At 39.7% G+C, this 18160-nt stretch overlaps 1 protein-coding gene across 3 annotated transcripts in view; it reads left to right on the top strand.

Moving 5' to 3' along the window:
* LOC139463808 (sodium-dependent glucose transporter 1A-like) overlaps positions 1 to 18160 on the top strand; it is a 53637-nt gene that overhangs the window by 14457 nt on the left and 21020 nt on the right. The window contains exon 1 of one of the 3 annotated variants that reach the window (XM_071245136.1): positions 2798 to 2894. The exons of 1 other annotated variant lie outside the window; for it this stretch is intronic. The gene's annotated coding sequence lies outside the window, so the exon portion shown is untranslated. Of the gene's footprint in view, positions 1 to 2797; positions 2895 to 15199; positions 15233 to 18160 lie in introns of those variants that run through there. One more of the 3 variants, XM_071245154.1, reaches the window with a different exon arrangement.

Below are 18160 nucleotides of genomic sequence, written 5' to 3'. Positions count from 1 at the left end.
TGTGATATAAATAAAGATATGAATGAAAACACATTTATTGATGAAGAATATCCAAATGCTACTATGCACGATGATGAAATGCTCCATAGTGATATCACAGAGAAGAAATGCGCAAAGCTGTAAAAAGTCTGAAAAATAACAAAGCTTTTGGTATAGATCTCCTTGTACATGAGTATATAATGTAAACTCCTAAGAATTATTAACACCCGTATATCTTGATTACTTTAATGTCGTGTTTACTACCGGAAACATACCAGATGCATGTCTAACTGGTGTGATCAAGCCTGTATTTAAAAAGAAAGGTAACCCGCTAGACCCAAACTCTTACAAATCTAGATCACAATTTTGAGTTGCTTGGGGAAACTGTTTTACTAGTATACTAAAATTTAATACACGATTGTCATGTTTGACTGATAACAAAAACATCCTGTCTCCCGTGCATGCTGGATTTGAGAAATACTTCTCAGGAGTAGACAACATCGTTATCATCAATATGTGGATGCAGAGCCTTAAGCATAGCAAACAAAAGTAGTATTGTACCTTTAAAGATTTCACCAAGGGTTTTGACAAAGAATGGAGTTTGGGACTTTTACACAAACTGTTGAAAAGTGTCATCAGAGGAAAATTTCTCATTCTCATTAATACTCGTACAGCAGTATTTAATCATATTAGATTTTTTCCCTAGCCTTTCCGGAGTTAGACAAGGATGAAATTTATCTCCATTACTTTTTTCACTGTACATAAATGACCTCGAGAAATCTCTATTGGAACACAACTGTCATTGTGAAAATTTGTGTCACGGTGTGATTACAATCATGGTGATGGTATTACAACAAAAATTATAATTTTACTGTATGTTGATGATACAGTCTTATTTAGTAGATGCCCCGCCGATTTACAGAAAACCCTTGATTCGTTTAGAATATACTGCACTAAATGGAAACTAGATTTCAAAAACAAAACTTATTATATTTGGCAGTGGCCCGGCTAAACAAAGTAAACTCTAGTTCATGTTTGGTGGAAAACACCTCGAGATAGATAGCTATGTTTACCTTGACAACAAATTCCATAGAAATCGAAGGATGATAAGCGCAGTTAAATCTGCATGTATTGCCTTTAATGCCAAGAAAGCTATGTTCTGTCTCCTAAAGAGAGCAGGAAAGTTACCTCTCGATTGCCTTATCTCGGCTTTTGATTCTATGGTATCACCTATCTTGTTATATGGTTCGGAAATATTCGGATACGAAAATTTACAAATTATTGAACGTGATTATTTTTTTTTTAAATGGCTACTGGATAAGTGCATCAACACCAATTTTATGGTTCATGGGGAAATAGACAGGGAACCTCTCAAAACGTGAAATAAAATTCTGGCATAACATCGCAAAACCTACGTGTGATAAGAAACTTTTGTAAAAGATTTATCACTTTGTTGAAAGGAATCATGAGGTTCTGTCTAGAATGGATTAAAACTATATTATATAACTGTGGACTAACACACATATTCTGTAACCCTATCACTTGTAATACGACATCACTGGTTGCTAAGGTAGGCCAGATACAAACAGGATCAATTCCTACAAGAATGGAGATGCAACATGGCATTGAGCAGCAAAGGTTACATTTATCAGTATCTGACAGAAAAGCCAAAATTTGAAAGATACGTTTTAATGACAAAAAATATATTCATGTATGTATATCCCAATCTTAAAATTTCAGAACATGTAACCATAATTTACCGACTGAAACTGGTCATTGGAATAAACTAAAGACAGAAGATCGTGTGTGTGAACTGTTCAGGTTTCCTTCAGTTGCAGACGAATTTTATTATCTGTTTAGATGTCTGGCTTTGTCAAAACATAGACTTGTGTACTTACCAATTGCTTACCAGAATAAATGGTCTGTTTTGTGTACATTTAAGACGTTATTACCCAGTTAAAACGTTAGACATCTGAAAGAACTGTCGAGATTTATTGATGAAATATTTAAAGCGGTACGAAAACACAAAACAGAAACGACACAATATCTCCATGCATGATATACTGTCATCTTGACACATACGTATACAGTAAACAACGGTTATAACGAACACGCTTATAACGAACTAACGGATATAACGAACTAACTTTTTAGTCCCGACTATCTGCTGTAGTTATGCTGTATATATGCTTATAACGAATTACGGTTATAACGAACTAAAATTAGTAGTCCCTTTGAGTTCGTTATAACCATAGTTGACTGTACTTTATATGTACATGCTTATTCCATTGAACTCTTTTGTACCACCGCCGTTGGTTTGGAGAGAATCAACTGTTTCTGTTTCTGTTAATGCCGACCGGCGCGCCAGTTCTTAACACACTGCACCCACTGAGAACCAGGTGTCCTGACAATCTGGGAGCGACATAATACCATCAAACAAAATCGATTATCGTTAAAAGCGTCCATAACAATAACCACAGTGAAATCTAGTCAAGATTCAATTACTGACTTTCTTCTAAATTTCCGAAATACAAATCCTCTCTCTCAACAATCAGAGCGTCTTTCAGTCTTCACCAAGGCAGTGCGCTCTTGAATTAATGCAGTACCCACAACCTTGATTTTCTAGCAACCTGAATACGCCCGACCGTGTAATGTTGAAACGGAGCTTCGGCAAGGGGCCATAACTGCTTTGTGTTTAGAGTCTTGTTTGATTACTATGGAAATGCTATAACAGCACACGAAACGTTTCCATGGCAATAGCATATGTCACGTCGCATCACGTGTGCATGCTTCAACGGAAGACAACGCCTACATTGGCAGACTTTGGAAGTTTAAAACTAAAGTAACAGGCGTGCTTCCCTACATCTGTACTCTGCATTTCTAAGTCCGCTGTTTCTTGTGTTTTCGATAAGGAGGTAAGTGCGTTACTATTTTTGGATGATTTTCTTCCGGATATGTATGTCCTGTCCATGAGTGTTAATTTATTCACATCTACCAGGTAGATATCATCTTTATTTCTTCGATAAACCAGTGGTTCGTGTGTTTGATGTGTGCACAATTTGTATCGGTGGGAAGTCAAGCCGTCAGCGGAGGATGATCACTAAGTTAAAGGGGCACTAATCTCTGGCTTCTTCCCGGCTGTCCGACCCATGAAGATCCGGGGTAGAATAGGTCTTAAGCAACCCATACTTGACGGAAAATGCGACTATGCGTGTCATAAGAGGCGACTGACGGGATCGGGCGGTCAGGCTCGCTGACTTGGTTGATACATGTCATTGAATCCCAGCTGCATGGATCGATGCTCATGTTGTCAATCACTGGATTTTCTGGTCCAGAATCGATTATTTACAGACCGCCGTCATATAGCTGGAATATTGCTGACTGCGGCGTTAAACAACAAACAACCAAACAACAACCCGCTAGGACTCACTAGCTGTCGCGAGGTTCGATTTGCTGGCTAACGCATATGAGTATATGAGTATCAGGTAATTATTCAATCTCTATTCAATCTGAATCCAGTGGGATGACATGTATGTTATGTAATATGCACGTGACAGCGAAGCAAGAGAGGAATGATCAGTTGAGTAACAAAAAAACATCCATCAAAGGATTAACCCAACATACATCAGATTGATTAATCACTGTTATCTTGCACAGTGGATTTGTCAAAAGTAAGGGTTAATATAACAAGGTTTACTAAAGCAGACGTAAACACTATGTAAAAACAACAACCTTTGTTCAAAGGATTAGTTGAAAAATTACTCATTGTTATCTAACTCAGTGGCCTTTTTTAAAGAACCGTGGACATCATGAAAAATGTTGTCTTGTGTGCTCTCTCGACTGACCAATGAGACTTGATACCTTTGTGAAATACATGAAACAAACTTACGTGATCAGCTCAGAAACGAGTTATAATATCCCGAAACGCTATATGGATATATCTTAAAATGTTAGATTGTTACAAAGGCACGTGACATCATACAGGTTTCTTTGTACAGCTGCAGACGTATGGGATATTGTTCCTTTATATGTATATTCACGGATACATTCCTCGAACAAGGTAATTGCCTGATATTATACATACAACTTGTCGTTGTTTCCACAAGCCGTTTCCTTGTAGGCGTGTATGTGTTACAGTCGATGTGCAAAATGTGATTCACTCAGGCAATTTATAAAATGTCAAAATATTCAGTCATGTTACAAATTAACTGAAAAATATGTCCATTTATTCAACAGATTAACTAAACCTTATTGAGACATTCAAAAGGGCTTAAAACATCAAAATATACTAGTTATGTTGGGACTAGAAGCCAAAAAATATAGAAGTGTACTTTGACTTTCGTTTTCTTTAAGTCCTGTCATTTTGGGTCATTGGGTGATGTACTTAAACATCAAAACGTAATAAAATAAATGGACAAAATATTCAGTCAATTAGTAAAAAAACCTGAAAATGTAGGCGTTTGGTAAATTTCCAAAGTGAAAATTTTAGTCCTTTTACACATGGACTATACGCACGATAAGTAAGCAATGCTCAGCTGAAATATTTAATTTGCTTTACAAGTCAAAATAGTGAAAGCGAAAATCGCACTATACCAAGTAAGTGACTTATCAAAACTTCGTCACCATGACCGATGCTACCCTAAAAATACGTACATTTCCTTATTATTTCCAAGACACAACGGAATTTCATTTTGTTGATCAATGTGACGACATGCCCTTATACTATCAATAAAAGTGACAAATGCGCTTTCTTTTGGCGCAGCACAGGTCGCGAACTAATCGAGACTTCTGGGGAATCATCCGGGTACTCACGGGGAAAGGACAATAACAATAAGTCCCTGGGAATTGCTGTACATCAGTGCCCCTTTAAAGGGGCTCTACGCCTAGGAGTTTTTGCAGGCCTTTCACGTGTGATTCAAATCCCTCTGACACCACTCTATTAGCTAACTCAATTTTCTATCAGGTATTATGAATCTTGCAGGTCGGTTCGCCCCGAATATGTTTTTAGATTCGTCAGCACCACGCCGTCCTTTTTGTTTCATCAGTGTGGTAAACGTCTTACTTCGGTCTTTTCTCCCACAATAAGCTGACACGCCGTAATGTACCTGGAATATTGTCCAAAGCGCTGTTGAACAGAACTCACTCACTAATCCAGCAGTTAATGATTAACATTCTTAGAACCTACACCGAAACGTCGCTCCTAAATGTTATAAAGAAGTTGTTCATCCATATATCTTATCCTTATTTAGTACTCCAACTTCTATATGCCTCTCAAAGAAGTTACTTCTTAGACAGTGACAATATCGAGGTTTCACACAAGGCAAACCTACCCCTACACCCAAGGCCAGGCTTTTCAAAGAGATACTAGGCTCGCTAATAAGTGGCGAATGGGAATTCTTTATAATCAAGGTTGATTTTCATGACAATGCTTCTGTTTCAACTATGTTAACACAGCACAATCTTTCATTATTGTGTTTATGTATTCCAACCATGAAAACTGTTATTGTATTGTTTAGCTCACCTGACTTACGTCCATCGTCTGTTTGGCCGTCGGATTTTTTCGACATCTCTGAAACTACAAGTCCGATGAAGTAGAAACGGTGTCTAAACAACTTGCCCACATAATTCCGATCAGATTTCAGACATGGCCGCCGCGACAGCCATATTTAAACAACTACTTTCTTAGATGCTTTTCCAAAAGATCAAGGGCGCCGACTGTTTTTTATCGCATTTATTTACATCATAATGAGCTGACATCATGACGTTATTCAAATTACCTCCCCATGATCTAAGGTATCCTCGGTAACATAGTTCTGCCATACTATCAATCAAGATTGCCTATCAACGTCAAGTATCGATCGATGAAAATGTTTCTTTAACCTTGTCGAATAATTTGATATTGTTATCAGGGAAGAAATATGACAAGATGGTGTCAGCCATCTCATAGCATGGACACACTGGTTTGAATATGTTTGGGAAAACTCTGCTATATATATAGCAGAGTTTGAGATACCGAGGTTCATCTGTGTATACATTTGAATCAAATTTAGACTTCAATAAGAGAACCGATTCTGTCTGTTTCAGTCTTATTAACTGTTACTCACTTGCAACGGTGGAAGTCCATCTTCACCCTTCTAGAAAAGAACATGAAACATGACGTCCTGATGGATGTGGGTGTCCCAGTCGTCTCGATGACGCAATTTACTGTACAAAGACATATTCAAACCAGTGTGGCCAAGCTACATGCGTCACAAAGTTGTCCGAGACGGGCGGGTACCCCAGCAGTTATGGCTGTCTCTGGACTATGGCACGAGTTGGCCTTGAAGTGTTTCATAACCACGTATAAACATGTACAGTGTCAAACATTTAGCAACATACTGCAAAAATAAACATCGACCGCTGTTGCTCTTCCTCCGCCATGTTTGTCCAACGGCGATGCCATATCACACCCCAGGTGCACGATTTAAGATTTTATTACGTTTAGAACGTACAATGTACTGTGTTTCTTATCGTTAGGGTGCAGGGATTTAGGTGAAACATCCCGTCAGTTTGCCCTGTTCGAGGATTTTCAATTTACTCCACCGCGTATTACAGATAATCACTGTCCATTTTCAAGCCGTCCATAATAAATTACAATTAAAAGTTAGTATTAAACTCGGCAAGTCAACTTTGGTCTACCCCAATTTGTAGTGTAATAAAGTTTAGTTTTGTCTTGAACTATTTTAACGTCAAAGCACAACACGTTCTTAAATATATATTACTCCCCCTTTCTTTCATGGGCAATAAAATTAAAGTAGGTGCAAAATTGGAAAATCACATATTAGATCCATACATAAGTCCGCCGCTATGTTTCATTAAATGTATCTGCAGACATTTGAGAGCAATGGTAAAACAAAGTGTCCGCGTGTTGTTACAATGGAAACCAAATTTGAATTCGAAAAAAAATAATTCATACAACATCAGGACAGCATCCTACAACTACAGCATGTTTCAACATCCTACAACTTGTAGAAAACAGCTGTGCATGGACCTTTGCTCTGAAGAGACCTTTGTACTTATGACTGCATGTCCATTACGTGGTTAAAGTCTGTGTTTCCGGAGAATGCACACAACCAGCTGACTCAATGCGCAGGCAACAAATGGAAAAACCCTGACTCATGCATACTGTTAGTTGAATAACAGTGATAGTAAGAAGTAAACACGGAATAAACATGCTTGACAATAGCAGGTTAAATGCTTTACTTACTCAAATAATTCTGATAACAATGACAAGTCTCTTATTATTCTTAAAGATTCACTCAAAATATAAAATAGATATAATTAATATTATAAGCACATACTCAGCAATGTTCCTTTAAATGCCCTCCAGTTGAACTGTCTATGAGGAGTTCAACCCACGTTCAATATCCACACCTCTCAATATGTTCAATTCGTAGGCTATTTTATAAAGATAGAAACAAATATGGCCAGTCCCAACATTTGTTAGCTTTTATTGAGTAGAGAGACTTTGTCTACTGTTAATAGCGTGGAAAACTACGAGGTGCTTACCTCTTTGAGAAAATTAACAATCCTTCAAACTGCACTAAAGAAGAACATCATCTCTGGTGAGTAACCATGTTAATGTTGCATTGTCATATCTGAACTTTTGTATAAATCGAACAATTTTTAGTAACGTGGACATTTTCCATAAGTTCTGAAATTATTTAAAAATATACTCTTAAAAGAAGTAGGAGATATTCGGAAATAACTTATAATTTCCAAATTTGTAAGAGATATTAGTTTCTAGTAATAGTTGTTTAATAATAATAATAAAATATTGGGATACATTACAAACGGAAGCGAAGTATGGCCGCTAACGATCATGTTGGGGTACGATGGCAATTTTTTAAGTTGACGTTTTTGTATCAGTAGTGAGTAAAACCGCTACGATTTGTCAAACGTTCATTCATTCGAAATTGCACACTGCCTATCTCCCAATGGCGATTTGAGAGTGTCTGTCCAACTCCTGTTGGATAAGTTCAACCAACGTGGTCGGCGGCCAATGACGTTGACGCACACGTCTCCCTCTCATGTCACAGACGTGTTCAGTTGGGGAAAGGTCTGGGGTCCTTGCTGGCCATGGAATCCTATGGATGCTGTTCTGCTGAAGGTGAGCATTGACGATTCGTGCACGTCCCGAAAGCCAAAACGTCTGTTACAAGTATAATCAGTCAGTTCAATGCACTTATTCTTATATGCAAAATTATACATCAAAAGTCCTAATTTAGAGCAAATTGACCTCGGACACACAAAAAAGTGTGTATGTGGGGTATTTTTAAATCCAGATAGCTATCATATTGACACCACCAAATCTAAACTATAAATACGACTGGACACTGATCTAAAGTTGATTGTATGTATTTAAGAAACATCAAGACGTTCTGATACAGCAGCTAAAGTTAGGTGCTTATCGTATTGACTGTAGCCCTTATGGAGAGTATTGATTGACCTTATATGAAGACGTATAACAGACGCAAACTATTTTAATAAATATGTTGTGTTGTGGTCGAAATAGAAAAAGTAACCATTAAACCCATGATGTTTTGTTATATATACTCAATTCTAAAAGAAATGCACATCCTACAGTATGGGCGTCGACCGTCAGCTGAGAGTAGCCGTTGACAACGGACGCAGGTCTGTTGTGGTTTCTAATTGTCTACCTGGCTTTAGTTTATGCTGGTAGGTGGCGTTGGCGCGAGTGAGAACGGAACATAATCATGTCTTTACGTTTAACGTTACACGTTGACGTCCGCTTCTTGTGCGACCCTGCGCACTGTTTATCAGTGCATTTTTAGCAATAAGACGGTAACCGTGTTACCGTGTTTTCCAGCTTCAGTCATGATCAATACTCGATGACGATCGGTTTTGCCGATCTGGACTTCATTCCTAGTTACTCAAAAATCAGAGGAATTAAGGGGATATATGACTAAATGTTATGGTTGATTACACATATATATATATATATATATATATATATATATATATATATATATATATATATATATATATATGACGATATAGTGGGGTTATCGGGGGAGTATACTTGGGTTATCCATGTGATATATGACAAGATAGTGGGGTTGTTTAGGGAAAAGTGACAAACATGAAGTTCGGTTATCAGTGATTATATAGTACATGTAGGGTTTTAACGGCAATGTAGGACTAATCAAATGGTTTTCCCAGGGGCGAAGGAGCCTGGGACTTTATCGAAAAAATAGATTCTCCCCCAAATTTGGTTTTTAAAAATAATTATGCTTCAACTGTTGAAAAAAAATGTTAGCTTCCACAAGAATTACATTGTTGCAAGGTGTTTTGCTCTCTTTTTTAAATGGGCTTCAATTAAAAAAAATATCTGGTTTTGTAGCTGTAGCTGAAAAAAATATCTAATTCCGATGCAATATCCTAATATAACCTCAGCAGAATAGATGTCCAACTACCGTGCTTGTCGTAAAACAAATGTTAAAAGTGGAATATGTGGAATACTGTTTCTCTAACAGACCCCAGTGCGTATAATTAATAAAACAGTCAGCAACGTTTCATTCTCATCTCTTTCTCAGTTCCAGCAGTCTATGTACATTCCACTCTCAAGATTCCCATATAGGTACCAATGCTCGAGGAGTCGAGGTTAGTGTTAACCTGTATATATAACTTTATTTCAGGGATTACATGACAGTCTAGTGGTACCTATGTGGATAAAGGTGTATCATCAAAGCCCTAGTGAATCGTGGATGGTTTGATGATATTATGGAACACAATGAAAAAAAATATTTCGTTTTTTCTCTATATTATCTTTGAATTTATCGACTAATTGTTTCAGTTAGATCAAAGAATATACTGATGGACATGTTTAAACTGTTTAGCAGTTAAGCGTTGTTAGGCACATGGCAAATAACCCCTACCCTTTCCTCCAACTGAGGCAACACCTCACCTCCCTTGTTTTATACGCTGCAACAGTTTATTCAGGACATACACTCTTCAAAAAAACGAAACGCACAGGCATATTTTAGTAAATTTATTGTACCTAAGAAAGTCGATAAATTTAATTTAATATCAAAGATACAAATATGAAAATTTGGAGCTCGATAGTCACATGTTGTCGTTGTACAAAGGCATTAAAAACTGTTCATTGTCATGTCACATAAGGCCACAAGGCTGCGCTGAACTCGTGTGACCACCCCGGACAGCAATCACCGCTCTGCATCTCCTCGGAACTGACTGGATAAGTATACGAATTCTTGCCTGTGGAATTCTGCGCCACTCTGCTTGTAACGCGTTGGCCAGTTGTGGGAGTGTCTGCGGCGTGTTCTGACGTTGACGTACACGTCGATCTAGATCACGACGGCCAAGGCAAGGCGTTGATGTTGGCATTATGACGTTTGTCTACCGTGACACGAGCAGTGTGCGGTGGAGCGTCATCCTGTTGAAACAGCTCCCTCTGGCGGTCAATGATTGGAAGAAGGTGATGTTGAAGAATTTGATTGATGTAGCGATTTGCTGTCAAAATTCCCTGAACCACAGTTCTCGCGGTGTAGTATATGCCCCTGTATACCGTGCAAGCGTCGCTGTCGGTTGATCTGTTGCAAAACAGGGACGATAACTGGTCTTCTGGGTCGGATTCCAGCCTCGCGAAGACAGTCTGGTCCTATATCCTCCTCAAACCAGGGATGTGTCCTGGATTTTTTGTGGTTCAGGTTCAGTGAACTACATACTACATGTGCGTTTCCTTTCTTGAAGAGTGAACATCAGTTCTGCGTACAATTTAATTTTTTTAAACCAGGGAACAAAATCTTTTCAATTTTATCTGAAACAAATTATTTTTTAAAAACAAATCCCAACCTCATACCCTGTATATCAAATGGACGGACCCTCATAATAATAATTGGAGTACACGACACGTTTTATCGTTTATTCTTTGTCACAACATTTCAGAGCTACTTCTTGCTCCTGGTGAATACTGAAAGAGGTAAAACTGTTTAAGTAAAACGTTGTCACGTTTAACATGTCACGGGCAGAGGTTAACGTTTTTCATAATTCTTTGTATGTTGTTTATCATTGATTTTGCATATATGTTTCCGACTTATTATCAGATGATGTATTGACATAGAACTTGTGTAGTATTTCTGTGTTGATCAACTCTGTTTTCGGTGGATGGTTTTACAAGTAATCAATGCCCATATTTATCTAGGGGTATTTCATTCCTTTTTTTGTATCATGGTGGAACACAGAATGTTTTCTTTGATTTTCCTCCTTCAAACATGATAGTTTCTCTGTTATGTGTAAATATTAGACCAGGATGTTTCGACGTCCATTCATTCGTGGCTAATGACATTCAATAATAAGTCGTTATCAGAATTAGCAGCTGAACTTGACACGTGTTACTTGTCTGTATGTGAAGAACTTGGAGTAAGTCACCTTGGTGTCGCTATTGGTAAGATTCTGAGTTTTAGAAAATGGAACCAGTATTGCAAAATTGGATACTTGTTTCCACAGCAACGGGTGTCATTGTAAATAGAATGGCAACGCAAACATCTCATATGATGATGTTTTGTGCCACATTGCTAACATTCTCATGAACAGAGATACGTTGAAACGCACCACGACAAGTACAACCTCTTTCAAATGAAAATATCTTACGTTGTCAATATTATATTAAAAAAAAATAACTCTGGCGCTTAGTCAGCACTCAAAGAATACTTCTACATAAATATAATTAGATTTTAAAAAAATTGAATAAAATCCCAATTTAATAAATTTCTATTTTCGGCACAAATTTACATTTCAAACATGGTAAGGGTCATGTGCAAAATGGTTGCAAATTCATTTCTTACCCCAGTTTTCATTGGACCAATATAAACTAGTGTCCAAAAGAAACGATACCAACTTATTTTCAAAATTGTTTTGTACTAAGTGAATTGTCTAGTATGAAAACATGCCAATTCGTATTGCACATCCCAAACACAGCATAGTCGATAAAAAATACCGGAACACGTGATCACTTCCGGGAAAAAACGTAAATTTCGTGAAAGTGACATTTCCCTCTCTAGCATGTTCTGCACGTGCATAAAAAAACTGTATAAAACGGCTGATCAGACACGTTGATATCACAGCAACAAAAAGAACACAAGATATGCCACGTTTGACAGCCATCGAGAGAGAGAGAGCCGTTGGAATGGTCCAACAAGCAGCGTCACACGTCGACGTCGCCAGAAGGTTGGGCTGCGCACGCATCACTATCACCAGGTTGATGCAGCGGTTACGTCAGACAGGTCAGACGTCAGACAGGCCCAGGAGTGGAAGACCACGAGTAACCACGCCCCGTGAAGATCGTTACATCCGGGTATTACACCTGAGGAACCGCACCGTAACAGCGACGTCCACGGCAGCTACAGCACTGGGACACAGGATCAGTCGACAGACCGTCTACAGGAGACTACGGCAGTATGGTATCCGGCCACGTCATCCATACCGCGGACCGCTCCTGACGCCTCGACACCGGAACAACAGACTGATCTGGGCCAGGCGAGTTCGACGTTGGCAACGGCGGGACTGGGCACGTGTTATGTTCTCTGATGAGAGCAGATTCCTCATCTTCAGAAACGACGGACGGCAGCTTGTATACCGACAATTTGGTGAACGTTTGGCGCCTAACTGTATCCAACAGGTCCGGCCGTTTGGAGGTGGAGGGTTAATGGTTTGGGGTGGCATATGTGGTGACGTCAAAACGATGCTTGTCGTAATTCGTGGAAACCTGAATGCACAGCGTTATCTTGATGACATCCTACGGCCTGTTGTGGTGCCCTTTATTCAGCAACAGCCTCGTGGACTCCTTTTCCAACATGACAATGCAAGGCCACACACAGCAAGATTGACACAGAACTTCCTTGCCAACGCCAACGTACAGGTTTTGCCATGGCCTGCATGTTCACCGGACATGAATCCCATCGAGCACTTATGGGACCACCTCGATCGGCAAATCCGACGTCGCCGTGTGCCTCCAGTCAACGTCCAGGACTTGGAACGATGTCTCCTCGAGGAATGGCAACGCTTCACTCCCAACGTCATCAGACGTTTGACGTCATCAGACCGTAGGCGTGTTCTGGCATGTATTGATGCTCACGGTGGACATACCCGCTACTGACTTGACTTTGAGACGTGTGGTGTGACATTTCCCGTTGTTTCTGTGATCAGTGCTCTGACGAAATGTTCATTTTTCGACCCCACCCAACTTTAAAGGCTTGTCATATTGGTTGTACAGATTTTATTGAAATGAAATTTTTGTACAGATGTTGTGAAAGGATTTCGCAAAAGCATAACACCAATCCTAAACTTCTGCATTGAATACTTTTTCTTTTATGTCGTTGCAAACAGGTGGTATCGTTTCTTTTGGACACTAGTTTATTTTTACTCACAGTTACCCAGCCACAGATTACATTATACAAACTGTTAAATTTAAATACAGACATTAAATTTAACAACAGTTCTTTCAATTTCCAATTACATAAACTCGGTATACCTTCTTTTGTCCCTCAGTCCACATCATTCCTGCGATACCGCGGTGAGGGAAACCACAAACGGGTAATACCTTTAGAACCCATGTGGGTACATAAACTGTGTTTTTTAGCGTGACGACTGTCGAGGGTCCTGCGCAGCCAGGTTGTAAAGCGGCCATTAAATGTACTGTGGAATCTGTCCAAATCGGACTCTGACTAATCCGTAACTCAATCCGTAATCAATAACGAACCAAATTAGGTCCAGAATAAACTACGATTTTTCACCTGTTGTTTTTCGGAATGTGGTGATCTCTAGACCAGCACCTATAGAGTCTTTGTTGAAGACTATAGCCCGTACCAAATACATCTGTATATTGCATACACCTTCCATAAACATTTTACAGTTTTTTTACATTAATGTTTATAGACCAACAAGGTTTGTGGCTGAGTCAGCATATTGGAGTGGGTACTTTTCTCATCAACAGAAATCTGTGTAATCCGACTGAAATCATGGGGCGAAGGATCAATCACGGAATTATATACACCACTACTACAAGTACCTCCATGGGGTTGCTCATAATATCAATCACTGGTTTGTCTGGCCCAGACCCGAGCCCGCCTCCATACGGGAAGTTTGTTGAGAGCGCCGTAAAATAGCAAGCAAACACTACTGAATGTAAAATGCATCGACCCTATTCATTCAACACTAATACATAGGATATGTTATCGACTGTTAAACTTATCTTTATCGGAAATTATTTGAACTGTTTCTGTCCTTTGTATGACCGCCTCCGTGGTCTAATGGTAGAGCGTCCGCCCGAAGAGCGGAAGGTCCGGGGTTCGATCCCCAGCCGCGTCATACCAAAAGACGTTAAAAGATGGTACTTGTTGTTACCCTGTCTGATGCTCGGCATTAAGGGGCTAAAACTCGGACTTGTCGGCTCGGAGTCAGTATACTGTATCTGAGTGGGGTATTCATGTTAAACTCCGGCATGGTATCTCAGTGTACTAGCACTATAAATCGGCATCAGTCCGGACTAGTACAAGCAGCCACACACACATACACGTGCATGCACGTCGTTATATAAGTGCAATAATCTTGGACGCGACGTTAAACCCCATTTCACCTCACCTCACCTCACCTCACCTCACCTCACCTCACCTCACCTCACCTGTCCTTTGTATAATGTTAGTACAAGTATATGCACATTTGCCCATTCACAATAGCTGAGTCATGCGTATAAAGTAGAAGTCTGACTCCGCATCTGATGTGACACTTTATTAGCTGTCACACCACCCCAATCTCGAACCTACATGTATGACCACGGGTTCGACCTCGCGAACCTGATTATGTCTCATGTTCATGTTCATGGATTCCACAAAACTGCTAAACGCCACATTACTTCGAGTTGTCCTCCCACATCAAGCTGACACGCTGTGATTTAACTCTAATCCCCAAAGCGGCGTTAAACCAAACTCGCCCCCTCACTTCCCTGTGACGTTTTTTTTATAGCCATTCTGTCACCCTCTTATTTTTAATAATTAGATTTCAGTGTAGTGAGTTTCAATGCTGCTCGACCCGGTTCACACATGGCGAGGGCATATTTCAGTCTTATCTTGATGACACATATTACTCACAGCCACATGCCCTCTGATGTATATGTATATATAAATATATATATGAGTGACCTGACGTAATAGGAAGGAAAGGCCGGGGCCGAGGGGTGAGTTTGGCTTTCTTTGTTGAGCTGTTCACGTATAATTAATATTATGTCATAATGCTTCGATACAAGTTATTTTTTGTTATTTTATTTTTGTCGATATTTTATTTCGCGGATCGTTGACTTGGGCGTGGGAATACATGTTTGGTGATTGTCTTCCGGGTTTTCTGTTGTCCGTGGCAATCTATCTACTTGGTGTTTTTGTCTGAATATTTCTCTAAGTAAGGCTCGAGTGTACGGCATGTTTTTTGTGTTCATTTAAGATATCTGTTATTTAAACTATGTCTTGTGTATGTTCCACATCTCGAAAATTCTATTTTTATCTGTATTATCTAAAATTCACTTACACAATATATTACTTTTTGTCAGGACGTTCTGTTGATGTCATTCTGTTTGACCATAGTCTTCAGATGTGGTCGTGAATCTATGACAGATGTTCGGGTTTTATCTTCTGTGATGAAGGGCGCAGTTTGTTTAGAAATGTGAAATAAAGCGGATATGTTGAAGGGCGGCTGCATGCAAAGGCAACTAAGGGCCAAGTTCGCTTGGAACTAGGGTATTATTCTGCCTCCAGATCTCACGGGCCCAGTCCCGCACAGCGACCGGAACGATACCACAAACACTGTCGTCAGTCAGTGCTCAAGTTATGGTAATAAGGCCATCTTAAAATCACTAAAATCGTATTGTAGAACCCTGCCCTCTTGGATATTAAGATTGTATTTTAAATGAGTCTCTGACAATTTTCTTATTAATATAAAATAAATATTAATAAATATTAATTTAAGAGGTTATTACTTTACCATTAAATCAAGAGTGATGTTGTCATTGCTGAAGACCCGTGAAGATTGGATGGTTGATGCATGTCATCGTATCCCAATTGCGTGGATCGATGCTTTTGATGTCAATCACTGGATCGTCTGGTCGAGACTATATTATTTACAGACAGCCGTCAAATAGATGGAATATTGCTGAGTGCGGCGTTAAACAACAAACACACAAATACATTGATGAAATATAAACTGACGTCCAAAAGAAACTTGACCAACTGAAAATATAAATTTCAGACAAAGTATAAATGTTTTTTCGATGAAGTCTATCTAAAACACATAACCTAAATACAACAATAGAGTTATGCAGAAAATGTTAATCATCTGTTACATGTTTGCGAGATAACACGCAAAAAGTGAAAAACACGTGCACCACGGACAACTGCAAATGCACGTGCGGGTAAGGGTATAAAGCGATTGCAACGGCAAGTCAGACATCCACAGTGATAAAAAAAAACACAAATGAAATGCCACGACTCACAGTCGAACAACGTGAACGAGCCTTGGGTATGGTACAGATGGGTGCCACCCACGCCCATATTGCACGAACCTTCGGTTGCTCCTGTGTTGCCGTTACCAACTTGATGCAACGTTACAGACAGACAGGGCGGACAGCTGACAGACAAGAACAGGCAGACCCAGGGTGACCACGCCCCATGATGACCGGTACTTGCGTACCTTGCACCTCCGAAATCGCTTCCTGACAGTGACGTCATCGGCGACAAATGCCTTTGGTCACAGGGTTAGTCGACAGACAGTGGCCAGGAGACTAATGTCTTCAGATGTGGTCGTGAATCTATGACAGATGTTCGGGTTTTATCTTCTGTGATGAAGGGCGCAGTTTGTTTAGAAATGTGAAATAAAGCGGATATGTTGAAGGGCGGCTGCATGCAAAGGCAACTAAGGGCCAAGTTCGCTTGGAACTAGGGTATTATTCTGCCTCCAGATCTCACGGGCCCAGTCCCGCACAGCGACCGGAACGATACCACAAACACTGTCGTCAGTCAGTGCTCAAGTTATGGTAATAAGGCCATCTTAAAATCACTAAAATCGTATTGTAGAACCCTGCCCTCTTGGATATTAAGATTGTATTTTAAATGAGTCTCTGACAATTTTCTTATTAATATAAAATAAATATTAATAAATATTAATTTAAGAGGTTATTACTTTACCATTAAATCAAGAGTGATGTTGTCATTGCTGAAGACCCGTGAAGATTGGATGGTTGATGCATGTCATCGTATCCCAATTGCGTGGATCGATGCTTTTGATGTCAATCACTGGATCGTCTGGTCGAGACTATATTATTTACAGACAGCCGTCAAATAGATGGAATATTGCTGAGTGCGGCGTTAAACAACAAACACACAAATACATTGATGAAATATAAACTGACGTCCAAAAGAAACTTGACCAACTGAAAATATAAATTTCAGACAAAGTATAAATGTTTTTTCGATGAAGTCTATCTAAAACACATAACCTAAATACAACAATAGAGTTATGCAGAAAATGTTAATCATCTGTTACATGTTTGCGAGATAACACGCAAAAAGTGAAAAACACGTGCACCACGGACAACTGCAAATGCACGTGCGGGTAAGGGTATAAAGCGATTGCAACGGCAAGTCAGACATCCACAGTGATAAAAAAAAACACAAATGAAATGCCACGACTCACAGTCGAACAACGTGAACGAGCCTTGGGTATGGTACAGATGGGTGCCACCCACGCCCATATTGCACGAACCTTCGGTTGCTCCTGTGTTGCCGTTACCAACTTGATGCAACGTTACAGACAGACAGGGCGGACAGCTGACAGACAAGAACAGGCAGACCCAGGGTGACCACGCCCCATGATGACCGGTACTTGCGTACCTTGCACCTCCGAAATCGCTTCCTGACAGTGACGTCATCGGCGACAAATGCCTTTGGTCACAGGGTTAGTCGACAGACAGTGGCCAGGAGACTAATGGCTCATGGAATCAGGGCTTTTAGACCATACAGAGGACAGCTATTGACAGCGCAACATCGTCTGCGATTAAGATGGGCCCGGACTGTACGATGTTGGCAACTACGTGACTGACGAAAGTCGATTCTGTATG

Source organism: Haliotis cracherodii, unplaced genomic scaffold, assembly GCF_022045235.1.
Source record: "Haliotis cracherodii isolate W230 unplaced genomic scaffold, xgHalCrac1.p SCAF_1, whole genome shotgun sequence".
Lineage (NCBI taxonomy): Eukaryota > Metazoa > Mollusca > Gastropoda > Lepetellida > Haliotidae > Haliotis > Haliotis cracherodii.
This window is presented reverse-complemented; position numbering and strand designations above follow the sequence as displayed.